This window comes from Dermochelys coriacea, chromosome 1 (assembly GCF_009764565.3).
Source record: "Dermochelys coriacea isolate rDerCor1 chromosome 1, rDerCor1.pri.v4, whole genome shotgun sequence".
In the NCBI taxonomy this organism is placed as follows: Eukaryota; Metazoa; Chordata; order Testudines; family Dermochelyidae; genus Dermochelys; species Dermochelys coriacea.
The window spans coordinates 285075216-285094639 of record NC_050068.2 but is presented as its reverse complement, the minus strand read 5'-3'; the positions used below and the strand labels follow the sequence as shown (position 1 = coordinate 285094639).

The window sequence follows — 19424 nt, the reverse complement described above, 5'->3', positions numbered from 1 at the left end:
GCAGGGGGCCTGTAACCTAAGCTCCATCACCCAGGGCTGAAATCCTCAGGCTTCAACCCCAGGTAGTGGGTCTCGGAGTTCAGCTTTGGCCCTGGGCTCCAGCAAGTCTAAGCCAGCAGAGCATGTAGCTATCCAATTTGCTGGATCTAATGTTACTGTACATGAAAGGTTTCAGAGTAGCAGCCGTGTTAGTCTGTATTCGCAAAAAGAAAAGGAGGACTTGTGGCACCTTAGAGACTAACAAATTTATTTGAGCATAAGCTTTCGTGAGTTATAGCTCACTTCATCTGACACATTCAGTGGAAAATACATGGGGAGATTGATATACACACACAGAGAACATGAAACAATGGGTTTTATCATACACACTGTAAGGAGAGTGATCACTTAAGATGAGCTATTACCAGCAGGAAGGGGTGGGAGGGAGGAGGAAGAAAACCTTTTGTGGTGATAATCAAGGTGGGCCATTTCCAGCAGTTGACAAGAACGTCTGAGGAACAGTGGGGGGTGGGGTGGGGTGAGGGGGGAGAAATAACATGGGGAAATAGTTTTACCTTGTGTAATGACCCATCCATTCCCAGTCTCTATTCAAGCCTAAGTTAATTGTATCCAGTTTGTAAAATTCCAATTCAGAGTCTCTCGTTGGAGTCTGTTTTTGAAGTTTTTTTGTTGAAGAATAGCCACTCTCAGGTCTATAAATCGAGTGACCAGAGAGACTGAAGTGTTCTCCGACTGGTTTTTGAATGTTATAATTCTTGATGTCTGATTTGTGTCCATTTATTCTTTTACGTAGAGACTGTCCAGTTTGACCAATGTACATGGCAGAGGGGCATTGCTGGCACATGATGGCATATATCACATTAGTAGATGCGCAGTTGAATGAGCCTCTGATAGTGTGCCTGATGTGATTAGGCCCTATGATGGTGTCCCCTGAATAGATATGTGGACAGAGTTGGCAACGGGCTTTGTTGCAAGGATAGGTTCCTGGGTTAGTGGTTCTGTTGTGTGGTTGCTGGTGAGTATTTTCTTCAGGTTGGGGGGCTGTCTGTAAGCAAGGACTGGCCTGTCTCCCAAGATCTATGAGAGTGATGGGTCATCCTTCAGGATAGGCTGTAGATCCTTGATGATGCATTGGAGAGATTTTAGTTGGGGGCTGAAGGTGATGGCTAGTGGCGTTCTATTACTTTCTTTGTTGGGCCTGTCCTGTAGTAGGTGACTTCTGGGTACTCTTTTGGCTCTGTCAATCTGTTTCTTCACTTCAGCCGGTGGGTACTGTAGTTGTAAGAATGCACGATAGAGATCTTGTAGGTGTTTGTCTCTGTCTGACGGGTTGGAGCAAATGCGGTTATATCGTAGAGCTTGGCTGTAGACAATGGATCGTGTGGTGTGATCTGGATGAAAGCTAGAGGCAAGTAGGTAGGAATAGCAATCAGTAGGTTTCCGGTATAGGGTGATGTTTATGTGACCATTGCTTATTAGCACCGTAGTGTCCAGGAAGTGGATCTCTTGTGTGGACTGGTCCAGACTGAGGTTGATGGTGGGATGGAAATTGTTGAAATCATGGTGGAATTCCTCAAGGGCTTTTTTTCCATGGGTACAGATGAAGAAGATGTCATCAATGTAGCGCAAGTAGAGTAGGGGCATTAGGGGACGAGAGCTGAGGAAGCGTTGTTCTAAGTCAACCATAAAAATATTGGCATACTGTGGGGCCATGCGGTTACCCATCGCAGTGCCACCAATTTGAAGGTATATATTGTCCCCAAATGTGAAATAGTTATGGGTCAGGACAAAGCCACAAGTTCAGCCACCAGGTTAGCCATGACATTATCGGGGATACTGTTCCTGACGGCTTGTAGTCTATCTTCGTGTTGAATGTTGGTGTAGAGGGCTTCTACATCCATAGTGGCTAGGATGGTGTTTTTAGGAAGATCACTGATGGACTGTAGTTTCCTCAGGAAGTCAGTGGTGTCTCGAAGATAGCTGAGAGAGCTGGTAGTGTAGGGCCTGAGGAGGGAGTCTACATAGCCAGACAATCCTGCTATCAGGGTGCCAATGCCTGAGATGATGGGGCGTCCAGGATTTCCAGGTTTATGGATCTTGGGTAGCAGATAGAATACCCTAGGTCGGGGTTCCAGGGGTGTGTCTGTGCGGATTTGTTCTTGTGCTTTTTCAGGGAGTTTCTTGAGCAAATGGTGTAGTTTCTTTTGGTAACCCTCAGTGGAATTAGAGGATAATGGCTTGTAGAAAGTGGTGTTGGAGAGCTGCCTAGTAGCCTCTTGTTCACATTCCGACCTATTCATGAGGACGACAGCATCTCCTTTGTCAGCCTTTTTGATTATGATATCAGAGTTGTTTCTGAGGCTGTGGATGGCATTGCGTTCTGCACGGCTGAGGTTATGGGGCAAGTGATACTGCTTTTCCACAATTTCAGCCCGTGCATGTCGGCGGAAGCACTCTATGTAGAAGTCCAGTCTGTTGTTTCGACCTTCAGGAGGAGTCCACCCAGAATCCTTCTTTTTGTAGTGTTGGTAGGAAGGTATCTGTGGGTTAGTATGTTGTTCAGGGGTGTGTTGGAAATATTCATTGAGTCGGAGATGTCGAAAATAGGATTCTAGGTCACCACAGAACTGTATCATGTTCGTGGGGGTGGAGGGGCAAAAGGAGAGGCCCCGAGATAGGACAGATTCTTCTGCTGGGCTAAGAGTATAGTTGGATTGATTAACAATATTGCTGGGTGGGTTAAGGGAACCATTGTTGTGGCCCCTTGTGGCATATAGTAGTTTAGATAGCTTAGTGTCCTTTTTCTTTTGTAGAGAAGCAAAGTCTGTGTTGTAAATGGCTTGTCTAGTCTTTGTAAAGTCCAGCCATGAGGAAGTTTATGTGGAAGGTTGGTTCTTTATGAGAGTATCCAGTTTTGAGAGCTCATTCTCAATTTTTCCCTGTTTGCTGTAGAGGATGTTGATCAGGTGGTTCCGCAGTTTATTTGCGAGTGTGTGGCACAAGCTGTCAGCATAGTCTGTATGGTATGTAGATTGTAGTCATTCTTTAGATTTCATTATATCTACTTAAACTATTTGTTTTACTTTTTAGTGAGCAGCTTTCATTGTAGTGTTATCATGCCTGATCTAGGGATGGAATGATTTGTATTTAAAAGATGAAATCTCAAGCTAATGCACTAGCTTTTCATTTCTTTAGAGTAAGCTCAAAGGCCAAAACTCTCAAGCTTGGGTGCCTAAATCTAAGTGCCAAGGCCCAGATCTTCAAAGGCATTTTGGCATCTAACTCTCAGTTGATTTCAGTGGGAAGGATTTAAGCATGTACTTAACTTTAGTCACTGAAGTTAGTGGAGCTACTTCTAATCTTAAAGTCAAATATGGGCTTAAGTGTTTTACTGGACTGGGGTCTTAGCCCAGTGATGCTCCTCAGTCAGTGGCTTGCAGAAGTTCCGAGTACCTAGAGCTCTGGTTAACCTCAATAGGAATGGAGAATGCTTGTGTAGGAGCAGGATTTTATAATTGTGCTATAAGAATAGAGGTACTAATGTATGTCTTGATTTCATTTTACCAGCCACCCTTTTTGATAGCAGAAAGGAATGACCCTCTGGGACATTGGTAGGAATGCATCTGACAGACTGCCAGCGCCTGTACTGATGGTAAGCCAGGGACAGACCAGAACAATCCTTATGACTGATTATGGTCACCCTTTTGTTTTAGGATAAGTTATAATGTCTACTATGGTTTCCTATATGTATTACAAATTAGGCACTCTAGTTAAATATACATTTCTTTGTTTTAAGGTTTAGTAAGTGTCCATGTTAAGGAGATTCAAAATAAACTGACACTTTGTATTCTCAAAGGTCTCTGTAAAAAGACTGTGTGAATGAGGAATGTATGCATCAGGAAAAGATAAGGTGTGAAGACCCTTGTTATAGCCAGATGGTCAAGGAAAAAGGAGTAAAGAGACTTAACGACACCAGAAAATCATCAATGCGCATCCATAATGAAGGAAGGGCAAATTGACGACCCTGGGGTGAAGGCTGGCACCCCTAAAGACAGCACAATTGATTAAATCAGAACCAGGACAGGATAACCCTCTCGGAGGTGTATTGGAATGTTTACATCAAAAGATGCACCAATTAAGAAGTAACCAGTCAGAAACTAACACAGCAAAATCCATAGACTTCAACAGAGAAAAAGGACTATTAGAACAGGGTGCTTGGCCATGGGATTTTGGGTTCGTCTTGACATACTCCAGGAGCATCAGATCGCGACCGACAGAGCCCTGCTCCCCTCTGCAACCAATCTGGCAGGCCACTAGATTGATCCAGACTCTGGACTGGTAACTATAAACATCAACTGGGAGGAGACTCTGTGTGTGTGTGTGTGTGTGTGTGTGTGTGAGAGAAAGATTGAAAAGCATATGCTAACTGTTGTATTCTCAATAAATGCTGTGTGCTGCCTTCTTCCCTATAAAGATCTCTTGTGCTCCTTATAAGTATAACACTTGGCACCCCTGAAAAAACAGACCAAAAGTTTGAAAATGTTGGTTCTAATTAGGTTACTCTTTGATGCTTTAAAAAGCTTTTTAAATTTCAGAGCTGGATAACTCCCATCTCCTCCTCTCCTACCAGTGTCAAATAAAAAAAATTACTTTTCATTAATAAAGCTAAATTGGGACTATTTTATTATCAGATTTTTATTTTAAACCATGGATCTTCTGTAATTGATATGAAACTATTGGGACATGGATAATTAGGTCTCTGTATAAATCAAATGTTGTCAAGCCGCATGAATGATTAAAGCAAAAAAAAAAAATGGATAATTTCACAGTTTATCTGTGACATAAAATTCTCAAAAAGGGTCATTTATATTGCCAAAAAGATTCTTAGATATTTTAATGTTTTTTTCAATGAAACATGGTTATAAGGAAGATTAATGCTGGCTCTCAACCAACCTATAATTTATTCTTTTTAATCAAAAAATGAATACAGAATATTATGTGATATAAATCTTGACCAACCTTATATTTTATTGGATAAAAGACAATCCTATACACTGGAGTTCTTGGTACTCAGATCTGAAAACAACATTTGCAAACAGCAGTTGAACTATTAATAGGCAAGATGCATCAAATGCAGATTTCCATGCCCCGCAGCAGGCACAACATTTGAATAACTTCTATTTGCTCAGAGATATTGGATCCCTGTGGTGGGACTTGTGGAATTCTCTGCATCTTGCTGGGAGTCTTTGTAGAATTTTCTAGAGATGCTTTATGGAGCAAGCTGTTGAGTACTATCTTGGCTGTACTTGACATAAGGATATTTTCCCCACTGCCATTGTTGCCCTGAAGAACCATTTGTTTTCATATTACATTTATGGCATTGCACTGCCTTAGTATAGTTTCTTTAGATAAACAGAAACACTGTGATACACTATATGTGAGAAATAGTAGTGAAATATCTGTGCTTTAGATTAAAAATCCTCATGTTTCAGAGTGCATACAGGCTCTGGCACCATCAGAGTGGGTCTAATTGGAAGGGCCACCCATTTCAGAAACATGGGAAATTACTACAGAAAAAAATCCCCTTTGTTTTTGTTAATATCAAAAGTCAAGTTTATAAAACAGAATGCATTTTAAAAAGATTAAGTACATTTTCATCTGGTGAAAGGTGTCATGTTGATAGCCCTGAAGTCTTCTCTTTTTGTCCCTGCATGGGAAGAGCAAGATAATCTTCCCCACAGTGCCAAGCCAAAGTGGATCATCCCTGATCTGGAGGGACCATCTCTGGAGTAATTCAATCCCCATATTTATTCAGTCCTTGGTACCTCTCCTCATGCTGTCAATGATGCCAGTGAGGGACACATGTGTTGGCCTTTTTGTGATTTAGGCATTTTTGCACAAGGAAATAGACCGAGACCAACTCATTTCTAAGAGAGCACCAGATGGCAATGAATTTTGGACACTACCAGCCTGTTAGAGTGAAACTTTGCTGAAGCCAAAATATCACATTACCAGTTCTCTGAGCCAGAACCTATAATAGGATACACTTGTCTCAAGAGCCACCCTCTTGGAGAGAAGTCACAGAAACAGTTGTGGGCTTAGAGCATGCCTAATCTGCACACAAGACAGCTGAAGATGACCAGATCAGGAGTATTTTTTTAAGGTGCTTATGTGTTCCAGAATCCCCAATAACCTAGTGGTTAGGGCACTTACTTGGGATGTGGGAGAGCTGTTTTGAAATCCATGCTTTGCCTGATTTGGAACAGGTATATGAACCCAATTCTCCCAGCTGAGTGCTATAATCACTGCCTCTCTGCTGTTTGTGGAAAAGGGCTGATCTAGCTTAGGTTCCTGACTCCAGGAAAGGTTTCACAGCTATGAATCCAAAGTAGAAATAGGAGCCTGAATTAGGCTCCTAAATCACTTTGAGGGGCAGGTCTTAGACTGAACCCTACCCCTCAGCATTTTCTATTGAGTAATTAAGGCAGTTCCCTACTTGTTTGCTAGCTTTTGCGAATCCCTTTCTTAGTGGCCTAACTGTCCCTTTGAATTATATGGCGAGTTACACGCCCAGACTCAAGGCGGAGGATTTCAGTAGGTGGTGGGGTGCCTAAAAGTTAGGCTGTGCAATGTTCAGCATTGCCCTTTGTGGATCTAGCCCTGGGTGCTTTTGCTGGTCCATGATTTTCACAAGCTCTAGAGGTTTCTTACCCAACTAAAATGATCCATTGATCCAAACACAAACCCTCATATACTTCAACCTCCCATGTAGTATCTCCAGCAATCACCAATTATTTATTCTCTTCCTCTGTATACATTCTAGATTCCCAGTCCAAAAACCTGTTTCCTTGAGCTTTGTACAGGGAAACTGTTGTTTCCTAAGAGACAAAATCTCAGAAAAATACACAACTCTTCCAATAACATGAAATTAGCAAACCTCATTAACTTCCTTTGTCTAATGACACTTGTTTAATTTTTAAAAGATTTGCCGCAATGTTTCCTATTATGAAAAAAAAGTTCAGCTTCCTTCCACTTGTTACTAAACATGCAATAAAACCCTTTAGGGGTTGTGGAGTTCAAATATTTTATACAACCAGTTTCAATACTAAAAAGCCTCTTTGGATTCTGTTAATGGTGAAACTAAACAATAGTGTGTTAGAGATAAGGTGGTAGTGAAGAACATAAATTAAAAAAAAATGGGGACAAGCATCTATAACAGTAATGGCCTAGAGTTACCACCTGTTTGGGAAGTTTTATCTTTAGTAGAATTTGTTCAAAACACTGTTGTACAGATACTGTCCAATCAATGATGGCTGACTGCTAAAGCACTGCCCCACTCAGAACAAATATGGAAGAAATACATTATAATAAAGTTTACCCTCATGTCAATGACATGCATCGCTCATGACTAATAACTTAACAGATTAGTACTTCTGTCTTGAGGATGAAAGAGTCATGAGGGGGCAACTGCTTCCTTATCATAGCGTGGATAGTGTTAGTTCCGGTAGGGAGCTCCAAAATAGCATCCACAGAAGTTCAGGGAGGGCACTTACACTTAAACGAACAGCCAGACAGACACAGCAAAGGACTAAAAGGCACTTTTAAGATGGCCCTTTCATTAATAAATATGGCTAAGGAGTTAGGGTATGTCTACACTGCAATTAAAAGCCCGTGGTTGTCCCGTGCCAGCTGAGCTGGGCTCACAAGGCTCGGTCTAAGGTGCTGATTAATTGTGGTGTAGACGTTTGGGCTTAGGCTGCAGCTCGAGCTCTGGGATCCTCACATTTTGCAAGGTCCTAGAGCCCTAGCTCCAAGCCAAGCATCTACACTGCAGTTAAACAGCCCCTTAGCCTGAGCCCTGTGAGCCTGAATCAGTTGGCACGTGCCAGCCATGGGTTTTTAATTGAATGTAGACCTACCCTTTCTGTGTCTCGTGAAATTTTGATCCCCTGTAATCATTGTGTCAAACAACAGGATAGACAGCCTATACAATTAGAACAGCTGCAATAAAGGTCAAAGCGCATGTCTGATTTGAATATCAAAATCTAGTTGAAGACTTTCCAAGTATAGTGGTAGATTGGAGCACCTCCCATTCAAAGATGAGAAATTAACAGGTCATTTGAAAAGGAACTGAAGTTTGTTTGAAGAATTAATGCTAAGAAGACTTTGAAAATCTTTAGACATGACAATTTCCCTCTGTGGAGATTCATTTTCCAACAAAAGTGAAAAGCACCGTGCCACAATGTTATATTTCTTGATTCATACAGTAGATCATGCATCTCTTTCCTTCCTAAACAATGTCATAGTTTGCTTATGATATCCTAGTCTACATATTTCTACACTCTCCTCTGGTTCCACTACTGTTGCAAAGATAATAGATGATGCTAATGAGAAACAAAACATTGTCATTCTTCAGCAATCTTCAAGACTTTAGTTGTTCAGATGCTAACAGTATTGATGGGGATAGAGGAAGATATGAGCACATTAAACAAATTATAATTCAGCAATATATTCTACTGGACTACAGAATACAGCTATTTAAATTGTAAGTTTGAACTGATATTTTTACTATTATCTTTTGTACTATTTCTGTATGAATATACCAAATTACTTTTATTACTTTTCATGCAGTGTGATCTAAACAATGTTGATTAGATGAAATATGATAGCAAAATCAAGTTCAGCAAATGTTCTTCTGCCTGAACAAGCTGATGGATGCATTCCACTTGGAAACGTCCACCACATTTAAAATAATGATTTATCAACAATAACAATAAGGCATAGGTTTAAGGATTCAGAAAAGCACTGTGAGTACCAAAATCAGAGATGAGTTCAACTCAGAAAAAAATAAAAAGGAGAGGTGAATGGAAAACTGAGAGGTAAATGGACAGACATGAGAGAGCTGTACTTAAGGAGAAGCAAAAGAGAGTTGTAAAAGATAGATGAGAAGGGAAAAGCCAGTTAATAATAATAATGCAACATTACCAAGAATCTGGGCATCAGCAGAAAGAATTATTGCTTCAACAAATTCATCAGTTTCATTCCATATTTTTCCAAGAAGTGATAAAGGACATTCTTAGGGCACTATTCTTCACCTGATATGTAGTGAAACTTAGTTTGATGTTAATGGGAATTGCACAAGCAAACCAAGGACAATGCAGTAGATGGCATTAGAGTAGACATTATTACAATCACTGGATTCTAGGATTTCTAAATTTGTTTTAAAAATGAATACATTCAATAAATAATGGTAATCTTTTACCCATTATGAAGGTTGACTCACTGTTGGCACTTGCTGGTGTCTGGGCATGTAGTAGCAGCTCTCTCCCTGTCAGGTACCTCCTGCCCACAGTTGCTCTGGCACTGTGGTGGTCCACCTCTTCCTGTGTCTTAGCCCTCTAGTCAGGCCACTTTAAAGTCTCTTCCCCTCTGGGATAGTCAATGAACAGAAACAAAGTGAATTAATAACACAAATCATTCATCCCGAAGTTGGAATAAGGCTCTCTTCCTTCAGAGGGTGTATGTTGGGCTATGGTCCTGAACTGAGTTCACAGGTAATAGAAGGGAATGATTCCCACTCAAGTTGAGTCAGTATCAGGCCCTCTCTTTTCTTAAGGAGGGCCACTGGGCAGTGATGATCTGCAGAGCTCTTCCTTCAGCCAGCCTCTCTCCCTGGTTTGCCATTAACTGATTTGGGTTTCTCCCGCTTAAGCTCCTCCCTCCAATCCTGCAATTTCTCACAGGTTCAATGGGGCAGGGTACCTGAGCCCACATTTCCTTATTAACTTGTCATTTCCAGAGTGGAATCTGTATACCCCATCATACCATGGATGGACAGTGGGTGGCAAATACTGCTGAACAGCACTGTTCTTCCTTGCCTGTGTGCTTACATGTGTAGGCATCTCACCAACATGCACTATAAAAAGCAATGTGTCTGCTGAACAGGAGAGGAAAGGGTGAGCACTCATAGCTTTAACAATGGAGCTCTGAAAGTCATTCATTCTGCTCACAGAAAAAAAAAACATGGCTGCACCATATTTACAATGTACCAAATATGGCTGCACCATATTTACAATGTACCAAATATGGCTGCACCATATTTACAATGTACCAAGTCACAGGAGAAAACAGGGAATTGTATTTGCATTGTTGTCCATTATCTCTTGATGACTCAAAAGAAATATGGTGTTAAGAGGCTTTCTTCAAGTTGAAGTGAAAGGCAAACACAAAAAGAAGGAAAAGAACAGTATGAGATGACAGCATGTGGCATCACACTCTTGGAAAAATGTTTTCGTCTTCATTGTCCTTCAACTTGAACATTAGAAATGTATTTGTTCCTAGCATTGATTAGGCCAAAACTGCACCTTTCCTTGTCTACAGCATATAGGTATACATCTCTAGTAAACCGTATAATATAAAATTAAATCACATTTCAGTACTAAGGATACTAAATTGTCAAACAAGATGGATCTCAGAGTATGAGCTCACTACCAAAATTGACAACTACAATGGGAGACTGAACGTTTAAATTACCTTCAGTATCTGCTAACAGCCAAGATAATGAGTTGGTCTAGATGAGCTCAGGAGAAAAAAAAATCAATAAAACAATTTGTTTTTAATGACATGGTTACCAGCATTTGTTTAATTTCCGCATAATTAAGTACAACAGTTAGGTTTCTTAGTGGGGGAAGATGTTTTTATAATTCCTTTTTACTGATGGAGCAGGAAGAGTATAAACAGTGATGGCTTTTTACAAAGTAAGCACAACTGTGCAAATCTGTAAAATTTTGCATGGATAATTTTATTGTGTTATTTTGGACAATTGCACCTCTGAAATTTCTCTCTTCCATAAAATTTCAAGATGGTGGTTGCATTTGGCTTTGAAATGGGTTAGAAAACACAACCTTTTGCACAATAGATGTTACATAGGAGCCGTTTTGGTGCATTGAAGAATGAGTGAGAGAGAAATGTAATATGCTGCTACTGATGTCTCTTTTTGCCCATGTTCTCTCTCCCTAGGTTGTCCCAGTGGGAGCTCATTTTATACATGTAATAGTCTGGCCATTGGTCTGTAAATCCTTCTTGAAGTGAACTGTTTTACTCAGCCTGATCCAAACTCTTTGTAGACAGTGTAAATCTTTCCACTGACTTCCATAAGCTTTTCAAGTAGCCCTCCAACACTTAATGCAGCAGCAGCAGCAGAAGTGCAGAGACTGCCCATGTTGTGGCCTCCTGCTCACAGAGATTTGGACATGTCAGATAGGATCTTTCAAAGTAATTGGTGGGAAAATCTGAGAACAGGATGCTGGAGAAGTAAAAGAAACAATAAGGGCCAAATACTCCCCTCATCAACATAGGGTTAGCCCCCTGAAAGAAATAATGAAAAGTTTCATATGGTTTTGATGCATAAGGGAAGGAATAATTTAAAATTTGTAGAAAATCCTATAAATTCAAAGTTGATGGGTCGGGTGCAATATGGCACAAATCTTACATGGTAAAAATATTAGCATGATGTTCTATGGACCACATGTTGTGAATTTCACAGTGAATGAGCAGAAATCAGACACTTTAGGCAGGCTTGATTTTTTTTTTTTAAAAACCCCACATACACTTCTGCTGATACTTCATTAACTGTTTACTCAGATTTGTTTGTTCTGCCATTTAGCTCCTCCTTGCTTGGCCTTTTCTCTACTGTCAACATGATATCCTCATTTTGTCAGTTTCAGTTTCCAAAACTGCTAGTCCAGCAGACATCCCTTCACACTTCCTTCTCTGTTGTTAAACCAAAGTGTCTACAATATTTCAGTCTCTGTGGTAAACGTTTCATACACTTACTGAATTCTCTTATTTTTGTGGTACAGACCAAGGAGGTAATGTGGGTGTTGGGAGAGTGACAAGGTGGCCACTGCTAGGAGGAGACAGATTTAGAAACAAACAAAAACAAAGAACCCCCTCAACTCTTCAATTTCTAAGATGATGTATCTTTTTGACATCTTGAACCAAACTGTGGACAAATAACCCAGACACACAGTCATTTGAAATATGGGCAGCAAATTCATCATGATATTTAGATTAAAGTCCCTCATGAGAAACTAGAGCAACTGAGAAACATATTTCCTCAGTTTGGCATTAGGCTCTGCCCCTTCCTCCCCCCCATTTTTTTTTTTTAAAAAAAAAGAGATTTATAAACTCCAGTGCTGATATTTTGTATGTTCTATTTTATAGCTTTAGTGTCAATATTATCTTCATTAAGGAAGACCAACTGAATGTAGAACACACTTCTTTTTTTTAAGAAAAAAAAAGAAATCTATTGAAGCTCTAGCCCCTTATGTTTTCTGTAAGTATGTCTGAAAGCTAGTGTGAATTGAAGCACACTGCTTAAACCATAATGAACCAGCTAAAATCAATAAACAGGATTAGATAGTCATTGTTATTCCAAACTTGTTCTGGCAAATGGGCAGTTGTTAAGCCCTTTTTAAACTAAATTGAGATCCACAGTGGATGACATCCCATTGACTAGAGCTAGTCACATGATAGGGATTTTCTTCTTATGCTTTTCCCTGAATTTTCCTGTGATTTGTAAGCAACACTAAAATACAGCTAGAGTATTGCATCAAAATATACTATCTGTAACAGCATACAATGAGAGAAGAGATTTAAAATAGCATTTTGGCGATTTAAAAAAAATATATATGATTTAGATTTAAAGGCCTCAGAATTGAACAACAATCAGTTTATAGGACCTAAAAGGTCAGTAGGTATTGATTCTTGTAATGATCCTGTTCAGACTGTCTAGGTTTAAAAAAAAAATAAAAGCCCCTTGTATTATTTGAAGGCGGCCTACAGTACAAATCAGAGGCAATACCTTGGATAAAATAGCTGCCTCTGAATCTTTTCTCCATTAAGTGAATATTAATGCACCACAAGGAGTCAATTAATACAAACAAACAAACAAAAACACTAAACAAGCCTAAGAGTTTAGAAGATTTTCCATTAGTTAAAATATACTGCAGTGAGAAAAGCCAGCACAAGTCACTCAGTACCGCTTAAGGACTGCACTGTGGCTGGGTGTGGAGGGGGCACAGGTCGAAGGGTTATGATAGTAGTGGGTGGTGGACAGGCCCAGTGTTAGACTCACTGGGGCCCAGAGTAGAAATTAAGGAGTGGGCCCTCACACCATCGTCTGGGGCTAAAGCCAAAGCCCCATCACACGGGGTTGAAACCAAAGCCCCCAGCCCCGAAACCTGAGCTGTCTGGCATGAGCACTTACCCCCCAAATGTTCCTCTCTGCAGCACCCCACAATTTGAAAACATCTGCTTTAGTGTGATTTATTTCCACTTTTAGAGATTAAATTATTGTAAAACATTTACTCACAGTGACTCTGAAGATATGATGTAACTTAACTGCATTAGGCCCCAGGCAATTGCTCTGCTTACTACCCACTAATTCTAGCCCTAGCCATAGGAGCCATGTTTATCCAAATCCAGTGGTTTCAATACATCAGACATGAAATGCATAATACATTGAAGCTCCCTCTCCAGTCTATAGTCAGGAGATTGCAGCCTTTGATATCCTGCAGCCCCATGCTATTGTGCTGGATTGAAGGGGAGGATATTTACCACTTTGAGCCCTTTGCACTCCCTCTGAATCGAGCTTGATTATGCTGAGTTTATGCAGGTGAAATGAATTTCACATGTGGATTGTACTCCATCTAATTCTAATGGGTATTTCAGACTGAGAGTCTGCTCTTTTTCAACTAGTAGTAGGACTTAAAGAATTCCAAGGAAGCTCTAGTTGTGTATTTAAACACTACTACTTTTTTATCCTATTTAGATTTGTTTGAGGATCTTTATTTAGGTCCGCAATTAAAGCAAATTACAAGCACAATGATTTTAGATATTTTTAACTTCCTTTTAGCTACCCTCTGATTTCTGTTGGAGCTGAGATATCAGCAGGACTTAATAATCACCCATGTTATATAACTCAGTACGTGGTATATGCATGTTAATTGAATAAAACATCTTTAATCTATGGTTTAACAATATCCAGAAAAGAGCCTGCTGTATCAATCTAGTACCAGAATACAGTATATGAAGGCTGACACCTTTTCTCCAAAGATTCAACAATTCTTTAATGATCCATGTTGACAGTAAACATAGGTTATATTAAGATCTGGCTACAAATCAGGTTATAAACTTTTGTGAACTTATATACCTTTGCACATTAGCAGCCTGGTATTACCAGGGAGGGCTTCATCAGGGTTTGCTTGATAGCTGGCTTTCCCACTCAGTTGCATTAAGGTGAAACTCCTGAAAGATAACAGCAAGCACAGATGAGCTAATCTAAATGCAACCCAGTCATTCAGATTTAGATAATAGTCACTGCCAGGATAATTTACAGTTTTCACCTTCTCAGCATTAGTAACACTAGGCCACAGCAGCTGTATAAAGTCATGGGCTTACAGGAATGAAAGTAATTTGCACAGACCATGAAAGGATAGTTGCAAAGAACTTTAATAATGTAAGTTTTATTTGGACTTTGCCTTCACCCTCATTTACAGCAGTTAATTCCTACCCTCATTTACAATAGACAAAGATTAATTGGTACTGTTTATCAGAGCATTTGGTGATTAGGAACGCACTTCTCTCACCCATATCTTCCATCACGAACTGTAGCCGCTCAATAAAAAGATGTGCCCCAAACCAGCACATCCATTTTTCAACATAGCAATATATAGCTACACGTTACTGCTTTTGTAAAGCTATTACTTTTACTGTCAACATGATTGCTACCATAAGTTGTCTCATTAGATGGAATAAATTGGAACTAAACGAAAAAAATCTGACCAGACAAAAACCTGAGCTATAGGGAAAACAAAAACAAAAAATAAAAATATTAATATATCTCAAATATATGATATTAATGTGTATATATGACCCATCTTCTACTATATTGAAGTAAATGGTAGTGAGGAAGATGACCCCCAAAGACTACTGTAGGGAGTTTATGGATAGGCAAAATTAGAAGAATATGAATAAACACACAAGAAAGATGAAGAATGAAAGAGTGATGTACTAATGTAGTAGATGAGTCATTTTAATATAAAGAATTGAAAACTGTTCTGGGAGGTAAAAATAAACTTAATAATCTGAGAAGTAATTATTTCCTTATGAAAGTTATTTAACCATGTTATTCAATCCTGCTGATACCTCAGCTCCAGCTGAAATCAGATAAGGAAGGCGCTAGTGAGTTCTCATCTGGAATTCTTGTTAACTGCTGGAATTAGCCTACCTTGCTTGTCACCATGAAAGGTTTTCCTCCTCCCCCCCCCCCCCCCCCGCTGCTGGTGATGGCTTATCTTAAGTGATCACTCTCCTTACAGTGTGTATGATAAACCCATTGTTTCATGTTCTCTGTGTGTGTGTATATAAATCTCTCCTCTGTTTTTTCCACCAAATGCATCCGATGAAGTGAGCTGTAGCTCACAAAAGCTTATGCTCTAATAAATTTGTTAGTCTCTAAGGTGCCACAAGTACTCCTTTTCTTTTTGCGAATACAGACTAACACGGCTTCTACTCTGAAATCTGGAATACTGTGTGCAATTCTGGTCTCTCATGTTTAAGAAAGATGAATTCAAACTGAAATAGGAGCAGAGAAGGGCCAGTAAGATGATCTGAGGAATGAAAAACCTACCTTACGAGAGGAGACTCAAAGATCTTGGCTTGTTTAGCCTAAGCAAAAGAAGATTGAGGGGAGATATAATTCCTCTCTATAAATACATCAGAGGGATAAATACCACAGAGGAAGAGGGGTTACTTAAGTTAAGCATCAATATGGATACAAGAATATATGGCCATAAACTGGCCACCAACAAGTTTAGGCTTAAAATTAGGTGAGGTTTCTACCCATCAGAAGAGTGAAATTCTAGAACAGCCTTCCAAGGGGAGCAGGGAGGGTGAAAAACGTAAATGGCTTTAAGACTGAGCTTGATAAGTTTATGGAGGGGATGATATGATGGGACTGCTTATGATGGCATGTGGTCCATTGGCAACGGCCAGCAGCAAAAATCGCCAGCTGCTGGAGACAGGACATTAAATGGGGAGGGGTCTGAGTAAATTTTTTCCCAGATGTCTGGCTGGTAAGTCTTACTCTCATGCTCACAGTCTAACTGATGGCCACATGTGGGGTTGGGAAGGAATTTCCCCCCAGGTCAAGAGAGGGGAAGAGACCCGGGAGGGGGAGGGTTCACCTTCCTCTGCTGCATGGGGCACGGGGGTTTAAACTAGTGTAAATAGTGGATTTTCTGTAACTTTAAATCATGATTTGAGGACTTCAGTAACTCAGCCAAAGGTTAGGGGTCTATTACAGGGGAGGGTGGGTGAGGTTCTGTGGCCTGCAATGTGCATGATGAGATTCAGGGTCAATTTGTTCTTTTAATAGCATTTTAAAGCAATTGCTTATCCAAATATGTGCGACAATATTAGCTGCAGCAAATGATCAATGGTTTTCTCTCTCCCAATAATTGCTTTTCAGATATATAAGATATCTTCCTGAAGCAAGATGTCAGCATCAGATAAACTCTGTGAGATGTTTGCTAGGCAAATGCACTGTGCTGTTGAAGTGTATGTCCCCTAGTCTATTGCTGGTGATCCATTCCACTGTATAGAACATCTCTGGAGAAGTGAAATAGAAATCAGAGACGAGCTCATGAGCAGAAACGTAAAATAGGTGAAAATATTTGGCTAGGTCCTTAGCTGGTGTAAACTGGCATAGCTCCATTGGCTCAATGGAGCTACACCAATTCATACCAGCTTAAGGATTCAGCCAATTAGATCTTTCTCTCATTTGTGAAATGGAGGGAGGTTTTATCTGCCTGTATTCGGTAAGTAACGGGCACATCTATACAATTCTACATATCCTCCCACCTGAAAGCCAGGTTCCCTTCATAACATGAGACCAACTGCACAAGCTTTGAAGGGAGAGGAAAATGATAAACTTTAGAAACTGCTCAAAAGTGACTTAAAATAGCTTTTTTGTGCCTAATAATGTAAAAGTGTTGTGGTTGGATATGTTGCAATCTTCCAGGGCTAGAAACAAAGGGCAAAATCCTTAGCTGGTGTAAATGGGTGTAATTCATTAAAGTCAATAGTCCCAGTTGGTATCGCACCCAAAAGCTTTCATGATCTCTCATCATGTTCCTGGGTATGCTGTCCCCACAATGACCCTTTTCCACTCTCTCGTGTGCCACTTTGGGGTTGTCTCTTGCAATCCAACCATTCTCCAAAGTGAGTTTCTGGTTGCCAACCATGTTATTTAGCAGGTCCATTGGGCTTCTCACTTGCAAGAGTTTTCCTCTGGGAGTCTGTGAGACCATACTTTTGTAAAAAGAAAAGGAGTCCTTGTGGCACCTTAGAGACTAACAAATTTATTAGAGCATAAGCTTTCGTGAGCTACAGCTCACTTCATCGAAATGCATCCGATGAAGTGAGCTGTAGCTCACGAAAGCTTATGCTCTAATAAATTTGTTAGTCTCTAAGGTGCCACAAGGACTCCTTTTCTTTTTGCGAATACAGACTAACACGGCTGCTACTCTGAAACCTGTCATACTTTTGTAGTGATACAGTAACAGCTCTCTCAAAACTAAGCATGTTTTATTTTGACCAAATGGTACATGACACTTAGAGTAGTGGGTTTAAAATAACAAAGAGACCAGCATGCATAAGTTTACCTAAGCTTAACCTATCTAACCTGGACCCGGAATGTCTGGCTCATTCCCCATCTCTGAGTTTGGAGAAACAGCCTATATGGCTTGCAGCATTCTCCTTCTGTCTCTGTGTGTATCATATGGTCAGCCTTTCCACCTGAAGAAGAGCTTGTCTCTTTCACCAGCAGAAATTGATTCAATAAAAGATATTATCTCACCCATCTTGTCAGCCTTTTCATTGACACATCTTAACCAACCTCGGACAACTTTCCTCATCTCTTTCTGCCAGGGGAAGCTTTTTAACTGGTCAGGGTCTTTCGACCTTAAAGGGTCTCCTTTGATTCCAGGCTCAGTCTTGGGAAGAGTAAAACATTCTAGCATGGATGGATCCAGCAAGGTAACATCTCCCACTAATGATGGCTCAGCCATTGTCAAGCTGGGTTCCTGAGGCTGTGTCATTGCTTTACCTTTCCTGATTGGCCTCTCAAAACCCCCTTTACAGCCTCCTTTGATTTAATTCTGTGCATTCGGACAGGCAGTGATACACAACTGAACAAGGAAACTGAGTCACACATAATATTCATAAGAAAAAACAGATATTTCCCCAGGTCATCACATCTTTAATCAATAAACACATGAGAAAAGATACTTTGTTCTAGAATGATTTATGAAACAATTTTCCAGCATTAAAATACTGGGGGAAAGGATCATGTATCTCTGTGAGTGTACTTTAAAGAGTTTATTCCGTTACAAAAGTATTATTCCAGTGGTGATCCCCATTATAAATAAAGGAATGATTGAATCAGTAATATCTCTAAAACCAGGATTTTATAATGCATCCACTGAACCTCACATGGAGTATGATTCACATTGTAATAAGTTCTGCCCTTATCTAGCCAGTTTCACTAATAAGACTAACATTGACTAAAACAAAATCATAGTGCGGGGTGTGCATGCCAAATAATAATAATAAACATTGGACATATTTTCATGTCAACAATCTGAAAAGTGGGCAAAATCAAAATGGCACCCATGCCTTTTCAAATCACGACAAGGAAAAGGAGCCAGCTACAAAAAACAAGAGAAAGGTTCCAGGGCCCCCACAATACAGAAGGTACTCACTGCACTAGAAGTCTAGAATACCAAAACCAATATGCAACTAGAAATGTGGGTCAATCCTCTGTGCTACAGAGTTCACCTCTGTGGAGGCATCTTAAATGTTTCCACACAGATGACTTTGGGAGATGGGTCAGAGGCAGGCCTGCTGGAAATACCATTTTGCAGATACACTGTTCATTGCCCCTTGCAAAATAGGGCTACCACAGCAACAAGGAGCTCCTGCTGTCTTTGGCTTTCTGCTGGTGTTTAAATTGGAATTTTTCCGCAAATGTCCCACTGTTACAGCACTGTTACAGATCCACTGGTAGTAGCTACTGAGGGAGCTCTAGTGTAGACAGAGCTTCATGTATCAACAACCATTCTAGGCTCTGTGTTGTCTAACCCTGTTCAAGACAGGTCTATATGACATGGTGCTTAAGAAGCCCGTGGCCACCAATGCCTGTCCACAAGTGTCACAATCTACATTCTATATATTTCCTTAGCAACCCGTCATGCAGCCAGCATAGCCTTTCCAACACATACCCATTAAACTTCACAAGCAATGCAAAATGGATGCCTGCACTTCTTATCCCTCCTCTAATTCTAAATTCACAAATACCA

General features: G+C 40.2%; 1 long non-coding RNA gene across 2 annotated transcripts; it reads right to left on the bottom strand.

The window, feature by feature from the left end:
• Nucleotides 1-7877: 7877 nt before the first annotated feature.
• On the bottom strand, nt 7878-13570 carry LOC122457814. Of its 2 annotated transcripts, none has more exons than XR_006277486.1 (3): nt 13376-13570; nt 8986-9429; nt 7878-8445 (listed from the first exon to the last, which is right to left on the bottom strand). It is a non-coding gene; the product is annotated as an uncharacterized LOC122457814 (long non-coding RNA). The 2 variants fall into 2 exon arrangements; XR_006277487.1 differs by having other exon boundaries at nt 9263-9429.
• Between the last annotated feature and the right edge of the window lie 5854 nt (nt 13571-19424).